This window comes from Rhincodon typus, chromosome 10 (genome assembly GCF_021869965.1).
Source record: "Rhincodon typus isolate 14 chromosome 10, sRhiTyp1.1, whole genome shotgun sequence".
NCBI lineage: Eukaryota > Metazoa > Chordata > Chondrichthyes > Orectolobiformes > Rhincodontidae > Rhincodon > Rhincodon typus.
Window position 1 is genome coordinate 47,369,845 of NC_063341.1, and position 11,774 is coordinate 47,381,618.

The following is an 11,774-nucleotide window of genomic DNA, read 5'->3' on the forward strand; positions in this document are numbered from 1 at the left end:
TATGGAAAGGTTGCCAACATCATCAAAGACCCCTCCCACCCCAGTAATAGTCTCTTCCAACCTCTTCCATCAGGCAGAAGATACAGAAGCTTGAACACATGCACCAACAAGAACAGTTTCTTCCCTGCTGAATAGACATCTCTAATTTCAAATCTAGTGTTGACCTTGCCGTTGTGCACCTCCTGTGCAGTCGTAACCTTGCATGTCTTGCTTTTTCTAAGTACTCTATGATCCGTATGTCCTTGCTTGTTATGTTCTATCTGTACTGCTCACAAAACAAAACTTTTCATTGCACTTAGGTGCATGTGACAACAATAAATCAAATCAAATCAAAATAAATCAAATCATAGCCTCCGAAGCTCTAGCAATAACAATCCAAGTTTATCCAACCTCTCTCATAGTGGGATGGGAGTATTTTGTAGGCCTCAGGAACTATGGTATCATTCATTGTTTTAGTAGAATGGGACAGAAATAAACTTAACATTTCAGTTTGCAACCTATAAACTGAAACATCAACGGTATTTTATTTCTCTCTCTACAGATTCTGCCAGACCTGCTGAGCATTTTCTTGCTTTTATTTCAGATTTCCACCATCTATTTTTCGATTACTGGTTTTGATGTAAAGTACCATGTATAAGTCCTGGTGAGACTACATTTCACCTCCATCTTATACAATTTCATATGCACAGTCACAATCACATTTAAAGGGTCTTATCTGGCCCTAAACCACACAAGCAACAAAGAAAAAGAAGTGAGGAACCAAGCGGCAATGATGACAGACGATTAAAAATAGAAATATTCTGAGTAACAATTGAGAAAGAAATGGTGCATTTTTTATGTATAAGCATTTTGATATATAACTTCAACAATATGGAAAAAAGTGAATGCTCTGCCTTCAACATTTCTGTGGAACCACATAATTAAACAAGCTGTCTGTATAACAGTTTAATTATAGCTGAGACTTTTAACTATAAAATTTTAATGCAGGGTCACTCTGAGTTAATTTACCTGCCCATCGTATATCGAGATTGTATTCCACATCATTAATCTGTTGCTGAGGTTCACATCTATTGCAATCTGCAGTTCAGTCGCTTTATCCAAGGGAAATGAGGTATCAATCACACACTTCGTTTAATGCATGGATACTGTTTTAATTACAGTTGTTTGTGCATAGCAGAAACACTGAAAACCTTCCGAATTGACCCCAGTTAGATCTGAAATGGTGTTTGCTGTTTACCCATTCATTATGATAAAGGTAACATTTTCCTTTCGAAATTACAGACAGATTTCTAGAGATCTTTTGTTCCAGGTAGGTATATATAGGGTTTATCTATGCATTGGTTACATCAAAAATGAGTAAACATAGAGGCAGAATCTTATAGGGGACAGAACAAAATGGTGAGAAATCCAGAACAATCATGTGAGAAGTCCAGTGAGGCTTTTCTCAAAGTCGGGAGCAACTAGCTGCATTTTCCAACTGAATTCTGGGTGTTGAGATGAGATTCTCATGAGGCAGTGGTAAGATACCTATTAAGGGAATTATTGCTTATTGTCAGCCTAAATAACTGCACATCTCACCTCATTATGTTGCAACATTTTATCTCATCACGCGCCGCAAGGAAACTTGACTTGATAGAGGTGTACAAAATGATCAGAGGTATAGATAGAGTTGTCAGCCAGAGACTTTTTTCCTAGGGTGGAGTTAGCTATTACGAGGGGGCATAGTTTTAAAGTGAGTGGAGGTAGATATAGGGGAGACGTCAGAGGTAGGTACTTTATTCAGAGAGTGGTCCATGTGTGGAATGCGTTGCCGGAGAGGGTAGTGGAGTCGGCCTCATTAGGGGCATTTAAGTGGCTATTAGATAAGCATATGAATGATAGTATAAGGTAGGGGTGGAGGTTAGATAGACTTTAGGATTAGGGTAAAAGTTCAGCACAACATCGTGGGCCGAAGGGCCTGTACTGTGCTGTACTGTTCTGTGTTCTATGTTCTGTGAAACTGGACACTGGGATCTCTCAACGTGGAAGTCTGAGCAGGTACTAGATCGTCATTTGTTCCTCTGGAATGCCATCGTGGATATCTGGCCCCAATGCCTCACAGCATACTCCCAGTCATGGCTTCACACATCCCACATCTAAAGATGCAGACACCTGGCACATGCCTGCCTCTCCATGCCATCATGGCATATCTCCAAAGCATGTGCACAGTGCTGTTACACTTTATTGCTGCACTATGGAGTACACTAGGAATTATCATTGAGATGCCACTATAAGGACAGTGTGTGTGCAGGGACAGGCTCAAAAACTGCAGATTGGATCAGGGGACATCTCAGGGTTGCTGGTTTGCACTCACTCACATAGTACCTGTCTTGATGCTGATAACTTTCCTACTTTGCCTCGCCTTTCCTTTTTGCACTTTGCTCCCTCAGTCAAAGCTTAAAGGCTTGTAGCCCCACTCTCTTGCCTTGCTATTTAGAGCTGAAACAAAGGCAGATAGCTTGTTGCAGCTGGAATCCTTTAGCAGTCAAGGTGATAGACATGTTGCTGTATAGCACCTTGCTATGGAAATCACACACCACACCATGCGCCAGCTATGTTTGTGGCAAACACATTGCATCGGCTTCAAGAAAAGGCCATGTCTCAAATTCTTAGGGCCATAGTCCTCACTGATGTCCAAGGAGGCAGCCATCAATCACGCATCCTGACACAGTAGTTCAAAAGCAGGTTCCAATACGAGTCCAGGGGCTTTGGCACAGATAGGTACCTGGTCAGGGGTCCATACCTATTTAGCAGGGAGTTGGACTCGGTCTGTCCTACGGCTCCAGTACAACCCGCTTGCAACCAGAGAGTTGCAGGAACACAGTTGGGGAGCTGTACAGATACAAGTCAGGGGACTTGTCACTCATCATTCGGGCTTAAGGGGATAGGCCATGGTCAGTCCAGGAGTAAGGAACATGAGGAACTTCAAGGGAGAAAGGGTTGCCTCCAAATGCTGCTGTCTCTTCCTGTAAGAAGTAGGATCCAGAGTAAAGTCATCCCCCTTGCTACTAATGGCTGCGTGTAGAATTTGCATACAAGATGTATCTGGGCAATTTTCCACATTGTTGGGTAGATGCCAGCATTGTAGCTGGACTGGAACAGCTTGACTGGGGGAGCGACAAGTTCTGAAGCACAAATCTTCAGTACTATGGCCAGAAAGTTGGCAAGATCCCTATTACATTAGAGAAATATTGTGCCTTCTCCATGTTCTTCCTTAGAGCAATAAATGAAACCATTTACCTTTTAAACAAATTCTCAGTATCCTGACAGATGCGGCACTGCACATCTGATGAAGATCCACCTCTCGATATTGACTGAAGTAGATGCTCATGTCCTTGGAGGGAACACAAATCACAAATTCATTTGAGAGCAGAAGCTGAAGTATAACCATGAGCCAAGGCACTCAGTATAAAGGAACATAATTTGAACCTTGTTGCTAAAAAGAATCAGGAAATTGGAAGTATTCAACTTTAAATTATGAGAAGCCAGAGAACTAATTTGTAGCAGTTTTCAGCGGGTGACACCAGAGTAGAATTTGTTCTTTGAGACTAATAGCCCAGACTTTAACTCTATTAGTGAATTGGTTTTAAATGAGCTAAAACCAGGCCTAATATATGAACAAAATATTTCATTTTATTTTTACAGTCATGGTTTAACTGTTACTGATACAAATAAATGAATAAACCATAAAAGTAACAGCAGTTACAAGAAAGAAAGACAATCTGCTCCACTGCAGCTGACTGAAATTGAATAAGTTATCATCAAATGCCTTCAAGCCCTCTACCACTGGACTGGAAAGCCTAGGTTCAAGTCCCACCTACTCCAAAAATGTGTAATAACATCTCTGAACAGGCGAATAGGAAAAATAGGTTAAATAAAAATTTAAAATTCAAATGACTTCAAAAAACAGCCCTTCAGGTTTTTTTCTCTCTGTCTGTCTGTGTAGCACCTTTTGTCTCAACCCATCAACTTCCATCCAGAGCCTTTCATAAGCCTGGGTAAATTCAGGAACACAGAGCTGGGTTCGATAAATTGATGATGTGATGCCCAAGATATACATGGCACCTCTACACTATTGGTCTCCAAGCAACTCCAATGTATGTTTATAACACACAAAGAGTAGTTTCTTGTATATTTAAATAATAGTTTCTGGTACTGTGGAATCTATTCATTCTGCATTACAGTGTGCCTAATTAATATTTGTGCTTTTGAGTTTCTGTACACAGACGTTCCCCAATGGATTGCTGCTGTACATGATTCCAGTTCCTTGCCTTTTTATCCCCCAAAAAGGCCTTATCTCTATTTAACATTCAGTGGTAAATTATTTTCCACTCCTAAAAAAAAATGCCGTTCTTGTCCTGTGTAAGTCATTCACATTAACATGTTCATACTGAATATTTTAAAGAATTTTGCTTGTTGAAAGGTGATACAAGAAATCTGGGGACTATCCATGTCAGCAAAAATAACTCAATTTTGGGACTATCTTAAAAATGTAAATGTAAACTGTTTGTTTCCAAAAAGAAAATTTGAGTGCTGGATTAGATAGAAAATCTTAATAAAGTTGTGATAAAGGTCCTGTTATTTGCCTGATGGTAATTAGTGCTGTTGAACTCACTGAATCCAGTTTGGCATTCAAAAGAGCCTTGGTCCTGTGCTGGTTACATTTTTCTCATTCTCTCGTTGATGTGAGCACCGCTGGCTAGCCAATATTTATTGCCCATCCCCAGTGCCCTTGGGAAGGTGGTGATGAGCTGCCTTCTTGAACCTTCGCAGTCCACATGCTGTTGGTAAGCCCACAACGTGGTTAGGGAGGGAATTCAACACAACATTATTTATTCAGAAGAACTGGAAACAACAATCAGTTCAATACTTCTTTTATTCATGCTAAAGGGTTTCGGGAACTTCATTTGGGTAGGTATAGATAGAAAAAGAGGTAGTTCTCCAATGCCAACTTGCACTGGAGCTGAGACTGACTAGATAAGTGCTGCACAGCTCCATTGTGAGTGACAAGTAAGCATAAAGTTAATGGTGTGGTTGATTTGGATAAATCACAAATGCGGTATTTTATGGCTAAGTATTATGAATGAAAGTATACCACAGAGATCAATAGGCACCTGAGCCACACTGGTCACAGCTGCCATTATGCCACCAACCATAACTAAAATTCCTGGCAAGCCTACCTGCCAATGACTTAAGGACAACTGCATCTGTAGACTTCGGATTGTCAGACATCTAGTTATAGAGTTTTTTTTTTGTTTGCCATCTGCTGCAAGACTACCAACAGCAAACCTGTGTCATTGAAATAGCACTCAATGACAAGCAAAGTTACCATCGATATCCTCAATTTCTTTTTGCCACTGGCATACTGCAGACATATATTGACTGATGTGCTTTCACACATTTATCAAACAATTGAGTGAAACATTTTCATTTTTCCTTCTGAATGAATGGGAACAAATTAGTTCTATCAAATGGTATCACAGAAATGAGATTGCACAGAATTGGAGGCAATCTATTGGCATGGATTGTGCATTGGATGGGAAGTAGGAGACAGAGGGTAGGGATAATAGGTACGTACTCAAATTGGCAGGCTGTGATTAGTGGTATCCCCTGGGATCCTATATCCACGTTACAGCTTTTTACTATATTTATAAATGAGTTGGATGCAGGAACAGGGAGCCACCATATATTTAAATTTGCTGATGACTCTTATGCAGCAGAGTCATTAGTGTAAATGAGAACAAAATGTTGCACAAAAGGCACATTGACAGATTAAGCAAGTGGGTAAAATTATGGCAGATGGAGCTCAGTTTGCGAAATTGTGAGATCATCTACTATGGACTTCAGAAAAATAGATGAGACTATTTTATAAACATTGATGAGCTAGAAATTGTGGACAAGCGGAGAGATTTAGTGGTAGAAATGCAAAAATCACAATAGGAGACCAGTACAATCAAAAATGTGGATTGAATGTTTCTCTTGATCTCAAAAGGGCAGGAATATTTAAAAAAAAGCAATTATGCTATGGCTATACAGAATTCTAGTTAACCCCCATCTGGAGTGCTAGTTTAGGGCACCAGACAGCAGGGAGGGTATTGGCCTTTGGAGTAAGTATAATGCAGCTTCACGAAAATGATGCCAGCACTAAAAAGACTTAAATGATGAAGACAGACTAGGCTCAAATTTCCTGGATAATAGAAGAATGAGAAATGATCTGAAAAAGGCATTTATTTTGATGAAAGAAGTTGATAGGGTAGATAGTGAGAAACTATTTCCTCTGATGGGGAGGTCAGAACAAGGAGGAATACCCTTCAAATTAGAGTTACGTTGTTCAGAGTTGATTTCAGGAACCAGTTATCCACACAAAGGGTATTGGAAACTTGGGACTCTCAACCTTCAAAAAGCTGTTGAGACTAGAGATCAAATAAATATTGAAAACCTGAGATTGACAGATTTTTGTTAAGGCAGGAATTAAGACTCATGGGATAAGGACAGGTTGATTGAGTTAAGCTACAATCAGCCTAGATATAAATGAATGGTGAATGGGTTCATTAAGCTGAATGACCTGCTCATGTTCTTACATTCCCATGAGAATAGAAAATACAAAAATATATTAAAAGAACGAAAGCAGACAGACCACCGAGTATCAACACCACTACTGGAAACCACCTGGGCAAACCAAGCCCTGTCAATCCTGCGTAACAGAAGGATCGACAAATATCCTCATCTTCAATGATAGGGAAGCCAAGCACATCAGTGCAAAGAAATGGTTGAAACATGTGTTGCCATCTTCAGTCAGAGGTGCCAAGTCAATGATTCATCTCATTGTTGCTCCCAGTGTCACAGATGCCAGTCCTCAACCAATCCCATTCACTCTACATGATATCAAGAAATGGCTGAATGCACAGTATGGGCACTGACAACCTTATAACAATGTTACTAAAGACTGATGCACCCGTGGCCAAGTTGCTCGAGCATAGCTAAAACACTGGCATCCAGCCACAAAGTAGAAAAACATCCAGGTATGTCCAGTCTACAAAAAGCAGAACAAATCTAACTCAGGCAATTACTGCCCCATCAGTCTACTCTACCACTTAGCAAAGTGACAGAAGGAGTCATCAGTAAGACTATCAAGTGACAATTATTTAGCAATAACTGACTTACTGATGCTCAATTTGTATCCCATCAGGACCACTCGGCTCCTGACCTGATTTCTGGCCAAACATGAATAAAAGAACTGAACCCAAGAAGTGACAGGAGAGTGAATAACCTTGACATCAAGGCTGCATTTTTCAAAACTAAAAGTCAATGAGCATCAGAGGGGCAGAAATTCTGTGTTGGTTACAATCCTATCTGGCACAAATGGAAATGGTGTCATTGCTTGAGGTCAATTATCTCAGATCCAAGAATCATTTCAACAGTTCATCAGAGTAGCACCAAAGGCCCAACCATCTTCAGTTGTTTCATTAATGGACTTGCTTTGGTTTTGTTATACCACTTTATCCCACCAATACAATCTTTGGAAAGGCTAGCCAAGGGCAGCACTGTGGGTCAGTGGTTAGCACTGCTGCTTCACAGTGCCAGGGACCTAGGTTCGATACCACCCTCGGGCAACTGTCTGTGTGGAGTTTGCACATTCTCCCTGTGTCTGCGTGGGTTTCCTCCAGTTTCCTCCCATAGTCCAAAGATATGCAGGCTAGGTGGATTGGCCATGCTAAATTGCCCATAGTGTTCAGGGGTGTGCAGATTAGGTGGGTTGTGGGTGGGGAGGCCAGAACAAGGAGGAATACCCTTCAAATTAGAGTTACCCCCATCTGGAGTGCTAGTTTAGGGCACCAGACAGCAGGGAGGGTATTGGCCTTTGGAGTAAGTGTAATGCAGCTTCACGAAAATGATGCCAGCACTAAAAAGACTTAAATGATGAAGACAGACTAGGCTCAAATTTCCTGGCTAATAGAAGAATGAGAAATGATCTGAAAAAGGCATTTATTTTGATGAAAGAAGTTGATAGGGTGGGTGGGATGCTCTGACGGTCGGTTTGGACTTGTTGGGCTGAAGGGCCTGTTTCCACACTGTAGGGACTCTGTGAATCTATGAAAACTATCTTAAATACAAATATGAATTCAGAACAAATATTAGCCACTTGGCCCTTATAGTCTACTCTGCCATGCAATAAGATCATGGCTGATCTGATTTTAACCCCAGTTGTATGTTCCTGCATATCCCTGATATTTTTTATCCCCTTGATAATCAAGAATCGATCTACTTCTGCCTTAATAATATTTAAAGATTTTCTTCATCCACTGTCTGTTGAGGACATCGAGGGATGCAATAGCCTCTCTGTATCTGACTTCTAGAATCATAGTGCTTTTACAGCACTTAAAAAGACCTTTCAGTTATTGCATCCATGCTGGTCACCAAACATCCATCTCTTCTAACACCATTTTCCAATACTTGGTCTGTAGCCTTAATGCTTTGGCTCATCTAAATAGTTCTCAGATGTCTTGACGGTTCCTACCTCTACCACCTTTTTAGGCAGTGAGTTCCAAATACCCATCACACTTTGGGTGAAAGAAGGTTTTCCTCAAAACCAGCCTAAACCTCCTGCTCCTTAATTTTAAATTGCGTCCCTTGGTTTTTGGCCACTCTACTAAGGGGAAAAGTTTCTCTCTATCTATTCTGTCCATATCCCCCAAAAGTATGTACACCTCAATCAGGTGCCCTTTCAGCCTTCTCTGCTTTAAGGGGAATATATACAACCTATCTATTCTCTCTTCAGAGCTGTATCACCCCAACTCAGCCAATATCCTGGCGAATCTCTTCTGTACCCTCTCTAGTGCAATCCCATCCTTCCTTTATATTCCTTTTACTCAGGAAAGATTGCATCATAGTCCAAAATAAACTATTTTGAGACTTCTAGTATAATGGCAAACAGTGCTGATGTTTGCAAAAGAACTCCTTGTGCTCAAAACATACTCCAGCAAAAAGAAATGCAACAGTGAACAAGCAAAATATCAGCAGGGTCACGGAACGAACATACCATCTAAAAAAAACATGAAGAAAGTAAGCGTTTCAAGGCAGAGCATGTAAATTGCAACCCAGCAGATACTAGCTATAGATAATGTGATCAAGATCTCATTTTTGTTTATGGGGCTTGCTTTGCGCAAATTGCATTTTCTCAAAAGTACTTTATTGGTTGTTAATGTTGTATTATGACACAAATTCCATACCAACAAGCCTGTACCTTTAATTCAGTTACATAACATCATAACCGTGAAACGTTCTGATATAAAGGTACTCTCCCCAATTTCAGCAACTCTGTGTAAGAATCAGTGTGATCAGTTTGCTGTGTGTGCGTGTAACGCACAGTAACATCAGTAAGAACAGAACACAGACTGTGTGTGTAAGCCTGTGATATTGCAACCACATAAGTAGTGTTGTAAATAAATGTCAGATAGCCCAATGTTATGGTCATTTATTTTCCTAAAGTTCCTCTCACAACAAGATTTTTAATGAACTCCTTCTGATTGCATAAAGCTAAATTTAGGATAATCTGTTCCCTAGTTGATACCTCAACATACTGGTATAAAACATTCTAGGAACTGCTCTCCCACAGTTTTTGTTGCTAATGTGATTTGCCCAGTCTCCATGCACATTAAAATCATCCATTATTACTGCAGCACCTTTGTTGCATGTATTACCAACTTTCTATTTAATGCCATTAATTGGCACACTGGCTAGACAGCTGGATTTTGATGCAGAGTGAGGCCAACAGCATGGGTTCTATTCCCACACTGGCTGAGGTTACAATGAAGGCATCCTTTCTCAACCTCATCCCTCACCTGAAGTGTAATGACCCTCAGGTTAAACCACCACTGTTTGTCTCTTTCTAATGAGAGAATAACCCTACGGTCCGGTAGGACAATGGTGACTTTACCTTTTACCTTACCACTGTAAGAATTCTGTTAGAAATTTTGTTATTCAAAGAAAAGAAAATCAATCTTTATGTTGTAGGCCAGCAGATAACTGATGAGAGACAGCAGACAGTAAAACTTTTATTTCATTTTGGGCATCAAAGGATTACAAAGAATAAAGCCCTCTGGTATTTCTGATGATGACTACAAAGATCATGACAACATTTTTCATAATTTTGGAATATCAACTTGAAGTCTGAGTCAATTTCAGGATTCGCAAACTTGAGGTCATGTCTTACTGACAAACAATTAGGTGAACAGATTATACAAGTTTGTTTGCACAGTGATGCTTTTTTTCATTCACTGGTTGAAAATTTGCCCTTCACTATCTTTAAAGACATTTTATTTTTTCTTCAACAGGGGATTTACAGAGAAAGGTGAGTCAAAGACTAGTTGATCCTGGACACTATCTGATTCCTCTACATAAGAGAAAGAGAGAAAAAGAATTTTTTAATGCTTCATCTTTGCATGCTAGGCAGCATTCTGCTACCTTCATACAAGCCATGGCCACCTGTTCAGGAGCCAATCAAAATGCTGAAGCCAAACAATTATCCCTTTAGTTTAGAACCCATTGGCTCCATGGTGTCTGTTCTGCTCTCACTGTTCCAGAAAAATGCAACATTGCATACAACTCACAACTTGCTACAGTAACATAATTTGTAATACTGTGGCATCTTTTCGAACAGTGTCCTTGGTTTAAAGCAGTCTCTTCCTATTTTAGTCCACAGTAAAAAAAAGGGAATAAAATGAGGTGGTCTTTACACTATTATAATTACTGATTCAGAACAAACTCCTTGTATTTCTCTCCCATCCCACTTAACCCTACGCATGAGATTAGAAATCTAGACAACACTTCCACAAACATTTTCAAGACAATGAACAAAGGAAAGATGAACAAAAGAAAGATAAACAACGGTTCTGAGGAGTTCTGAGGAAGGGTCACCGGACCCAAAATGTTAATTCTGTTTTCTACTTCACAGATGCAGCCAGACCTGCTGAGCTTTTCCAACAACTTTGTTTTTGATCCTGATTTACAGCATCCGCAGTTCTTTTGGTTTTCACAAAAGAAACATGTTCTATTAACCAACACGGGAACAGAGTGCCACTCTCATGTGCTGAAACCCTGCTTAGGTGCAGGACTGAACACTTCCAAGGTCATTAGAATCTGTGACCAACCTACCATATCAAGACCAGGATGCAATGACCTCAACAACAGGGCTTGTTACAAAATCGTCTGCATCCAAAATACATGAAGGACAACAGGAAAAGACCATCCAATCCAAAAACCATGTTCCTGACTACCTCCTGCAGTTAGATAATTTTCCAGGAGAGGCAAAAAAAAGGGGAAAAAAAGACTGAAACCTATTTGAAAACTAACCTGATATATTCCTTTCCAATCTCTGAGGGCAGTCAAGCAGACAACAGGAGGGTTCGATAAATAATGAATTATCATTAATGCCAAACATCCTACACTTGACATCTGTAATTCTAGATATCGTCCTTAGATATCGAAGCGGTCGCCAAGTCTACTCTTCATTTCCCCAGTGTAGAGGAGACCACATTGTGAGCAGCAAATGCAGTAGACTAGATTCTTGGAAGTGCATGTGAAGTGTTGCTTCACCTGAAAGGTATGTTTCAATGTGGTCTCCTCTACATTGGGGAAATGAAGCGTAGACTTGGCGACCGCTTCGCAGAACATCTACGTTCTGTTCGCAAAAAAGACCCTGAACTACCTGTTGCCTGCCACTTCAATGCACCAAC